Genomic DNA, 5,047 nt, shown 5'->3' on the forward strand with positions numbered 1-5,047 from the left:
CGCCCTGCCCTCATCAATCCTCTTGGTCACCTCCTCGAAAAACTCAATCAAATTCGTGAGACATAATTTCCCACACACAAAGCCATGCTGACTATCTCTAATCAGACTATGCCTTTCCAGATGCATATAAATCCTGTCTCTCAGAATCCTTTCCAATAACCTTCCCACCACTGATGTAAGGCTCCCCGGCCTGTAGTTCCCTGGCTTATCCCTGCTGCCCTTCTTAAATAAAGGCACAACATTAGCTATCCTCCAGTCTTCTGGTACCTCACCTTTGGCTAACAATGATACAAAAATCTCTGCCAGGGCCCCAGCAATCTCCTCCTTTGCTTCCCATAGCATCCTAGGATACACCTGGTCAAGCGCTGGGGATTTATCCACCTTAATGCACTTCAAAACCTGCAACATCTCCTCCTTTGTAATGTTGATATGCTCCAGGATATCGGTGTTCCCTCCCTTGAACTCATTAGCTTCCATGACCTTCTACACGGTAAATACGGATGAGAAATATTCATTTAAGACCTCGCCCATTTCACACTGATCCTTAAGGGGACCTACTCTCTCCCTAGCTACCCTTTTACTATTAATATACTTATAGAATCTTTTAGGATTCTCCTTTATCTTATCTGCCAGGGAAATCTAATGGCACCTTTCGCCCTCCTAATTTCTGTCTTAAGTGTAGTCCTACATCCTCTATACTCCTCGAGGGACTCACTCGATCCCAGCTGCCTATACCTGACATATGCCTCCTCTTTGTCCTGACCAGACCCTCAATATCCCTTGTCAACCAATGTTCCCTAAACTTGCCAGCCTTGCCCTTCCGTCTAACAGGAACATGCCGGCCCTGAACTCTTCCTATCTCACTTTTAAAAGCCTCCACTTGCCAGACGACCCTTTACCTGTAAACAGCCTCTTACATTCAACTTTTGAGAGTCCCTGTCTGATGCCATCGAAATTAGCCTTCTCCCAATTTAGGATTTCAACCTGAGGACCAGTCCTATCCTTTTCCATAACTATCTTGAAGCTAATAGAGTTATGGTCACTGGTCCCAAAGTGCACTCCCACTGACAGATCAACCACCTGCCCATCCTCATTTCCTAAGAGGAGGTCGAGTGTAGCCCCTTCTCTGGTAGGGCCATCCACATACTGCTTCAGAAAACTATCCTGGACACACTTAACAAATTCTTCCCCATCTGATCCCTTAGCACTAAGGAAGTCCCAGTCAATATTAGGGAAGTTAAAATCACCTGCTATTACAACCCTATAATTCCTACACCTATCTGTGATTTCCCTACATATATTCTCCTCCACTTCCATCTGACTATTGGGGGGCCTATAGTATAATCCCATCAAAGTGATCACCCCTTTCTTATTTCTAAGTTCTACCCTTATGGCCTCGCTGGACATTCCCCCCAGGATATCCTCTCTAAGTACTGCCGTGATGTCCTCCCTAATCAATAGTGCAACTCCCCTTCCTCTCTGTCACGCCAGAAGGATCAGTACCCCGGAACATTGAGCTGCCAGTCCTGCCCATCCCTTTGTTCATTTCTCGGTTGAATCTGTCATCATTCAGAAAATGTTTTCTGCTGATTTATTTCTCTCTTACCATTCATTTGCACCAAAAGACATTTATACACAACACAGATAAACACAAATACATTGAGAAATAACACACATATACACACACATTTATTCAGAACCAGCACAATGCATTTACAGTACCAATCATCAATATTTATATATTTAGAACCTGATGTATATTATAAAAATAAAAGTAAATTTACCACTGACACGCATACAAAGGATCACACTCAAAACATAAACACTCACATTTTATATAGAAACATGACAGCCACATACACACACTCACAGTTTATATTGTCACACGTCCTGTTTGAACATCATTAAAATGGTCCACTGTGTTCAGAATTATTTTCCTGAATAGCAGCTGTACAATAGCCCCATATTGTGCATTCACAGAATCAATTTGAATTTGTTCCTTTGAAGGCAATAACTTAATATATTTCTAATGGTTTATATGTAGGGACATGGTGCGTTTATTTATACGGGTTATCTTTTCCTCACTTTATTTGAAGTTAATACTTTTGCAAGTATTTCAGTGGGAACGAAGTGGATAGAAGCAGAGCTGGTAATGTTTTAAGAATAGTTTTTTGCAGCCACAGCACAAAGCACAAAGCTAAAATTGTGGGGGAATGAAAACTGCACAACTCTCCGTCCCTGGGTGGGCTCGAACCACCAACCTTTCGGTTAACAGCCGAACGCGCTAGCCAATTGCGCCACAGAGACAGATGCATCTACCTTTTACAATAGGCTTCAAAGCAGTATATCAGCGAATTAAAGTGTTAGTTACTGTGACCTGTATAATCTTGGCAGAGACGAGCTTCCCCAGGCAGACGCTGCGGGACAATTCCTGGGGTTTGCTGCCATCTGGTGGAATAAAGCAGAATTGCCCCCATCAATTTTTCCTCCAATCGGAGAACTATTTATGAATTTCTTTTGTAAGACATTGAGAACAGGACAACACCAAAGCTTTCGTGGCAATTAAATAGTTGTATTTAGCACAAAATAATGCAGATCTCACAATGCCAGACTGCTAACAAAAAATCTTACCAGCTCAGAAAACCATTGTCGATTGTTGTAAAAACCCATCTGGTTCACTAATGTCCTTCAGGGAAGGAAATCTGCCGTCCTGACCTGGTCTGGCCTACATGTGACTCCAGACCCACAGCAATGTGACTCTTAACTGCCCGCTGAAATAGCCTTGCAAGCCACTCAGTTCAAGTGCAATTAGGGATGGACATCCACATCCCACGGATAAAAAAAGGCAATAGTTAGTTAGTGACATGGGCCCATTCCCACTTTGAGCAACGTTGATAGTGAGAATCCAACAGGAGGGAGATTGTTAAAGCTGTGTGTGTGCGTGTGACAGAGAGAGAGAGGACAGGGTGTGATACAGGGATCCTCACTCGGCCTCCGCAATGAACAACTTCTGTCCAGTAATTTCACCCTCAATTTTTACTGTGCTCTCTCTCTCCTCTAATCTCACTACCCTCCACTCCTCCCTAAATCTCTCCCCTGACATATAAACTCTCCTGGCCATATTTCCACACAGTGGCGCAGTGGTTAGCACCGCAGCCTCACAGCTCCAGGGACCCGGGTTCGATTCCGGGTACTGCCTGTGTGGAGTTTGCAAGTTCTCCCTGTGTCTGCGTGGGTTTTCTCCGGGTGCTCCGGTTTCCTCCCACAAGCCAAAAGACTTGCAGGTTGATAGGTAAATTGGCCATTATAAATTGTCACTAGTATAGGTAGGTGGTAGGGAAATATAGGAACAGGTGGGGATGTTTGGTAGGAATATGGGATTAGTGTAGGATTCGTTTAATGGGTGGTTGATGTTCGGCACAGACTCGGTGGGCCGAAGGGCCTGTTTCAGTGCTGTATCTCTAATCTAATCTAACCTCACCCCTCCCCTTTCTCCCTGCTTCTGGACTCACTTTAAACCTGTTACATCTCTGACCTTTAGAAACATAGAAAATAGGAGCAGGAGGAGGCCATTCGGCCCTTCGAGCCTGCTCCACCATTCAATACAATCAAGGCTGATCATCCAACTCAGCAACCTGTTCCTGCTTTCGCCCCATACCCTATAGAAACAGTTCTGAAGAAAGGCCACCCACCTGAAATGTTAACTCTGTTTCTCTCTCCAGATTTGATGTCAAACCTGCTGAGGATTTTCAGCATTTTCTGTTTTCTTTCAGATTTCCATCATCCGTACTGTATTGGCTTTTGAGCTCAAATTGTTGAAGGATCATTTCCAGGGAGCTACCATTAGACTTGGCTCCCCAGGGGGACTGCCACATGGCAGAAGGTCCATTCCCCCTCCTGGATACAGACAGATGCAGCTTGGACTCTCCCATACCTGGGGGACAGGTTCTGAGACACAGAAAACTGCTACCTGGAAGGTGACTCACTCTGGGCTGGGTGGAGTGTGGCTTGAGTGACAGACCTCACGCTATATCAGGACTGGTCTGAGCCATTGCTCCCTCTTTTGCTCCTGGAATGGACAGATACAGTCAGGTTGGTGAAGGTCTCTGGTTTTAAACTCTATCCCGCTCAATAGGTGTTTTGGATGTGTTGTGGGACTGTGTGAGTTTCTGTGTGTAAGTCTGAACCATATTGTGCCCCCGGGACCAGGCAAACACCCCCATCCACACTTTCTCACCAGTCTAATTACCCTCCCTGTTAACAGACTCCACCCCCCTCCGTATAATTATCCTCCTCATATAACTTGGTGCAATAGTGTAAATTGGGTGGTTGTGAACTGGCCGCCCATTTCAGATCTCTCCCCTGTTTTTACAACAATGCGAGAAAAGCCCAGGAGAGATGGAAAGCAGGATCCCAGTTCATTATCGCTTGTACAATACCATGGCACTGAGTCCAAATCTCCCCCCATGACAGGCACTGAGACACAGAAACTAAAGGTCCAGGGGGAAGGACCGAACTGAGTGAAAGAAATAAAAAGAGAGGGAGGGAGGAACCAGTGATAGGAACTGAGAGCAGACATACCAAGAAATTGACAGAGAGAAAGGCTGGAAGAGATGGAGGGAGAGAGAGAAGAGATTAAGAACCTGGAGAAGTGTGAGGTGATTCATTTTGGGAGGTCAAACAAGGCAAAGGAATACATGATTAATGGGAAAATACTGAGCGATGTAGAGGAAGTGAGGGACCTTGGAGTGAACGTCCACAGATCCCTGAAGGTGGCAGGTCAGGTCGATAAAGTGGTTAAGAAGGCATATGGAATCCTTTCCTTTATGAGCCGAGGTATAGAATATAAGAGCAGGGAGGTTATGCTGGAACTGTATAAATCATTGGTTAGGCCACAACTTGAGTACTGAGTGCAGTTCTGGTCACCTTATTACAGAAAGGATGTAATTGCACTAGAGAGGGTACAGAGGAGATTTACGAGGATGTTGCCAGAATTGGAAAATGCAGCTATTAGGAAAGATTGGATAGGCTGGGGTTGTTTTCCCTG

The 5,047-nt window shown here is 44.9% G+C and overlaps 1 non-coding gene across 1 annotated transcript; it reads right to left on the minus strand.

Moving 5' to 3' along the window:
• Positions 1-2,233: 2,233 nt before the first annotated feature.
• Positions 2,234-2,307, minus strand: trnan-guu (transfer RNA asparagine (anticodon GUU)). The gene has a single exon. It is a non-coding gene; the product is annotated as a tRNA-Asn (tRNA).
• Between the last annotated feature and the right edge of the window lie 2,740 nt (positions 2,308-5,047).

This window comes from Heterodontus francisci, chromosome 34 (genome assembly GCF_036365525.1).
Source record: "Heterodontus francisci isolate sHetFra1 chromosome 34, sHetFra1.hap1, whole genome shotgun sequence".
Classification (NCBI taxonomy): Eukaryota; Metazoa; Chordata; class Chondrichthyes; order Heterodontiformes; family Heterodontidae; genus Heterodontus; species Heterodontus francisci.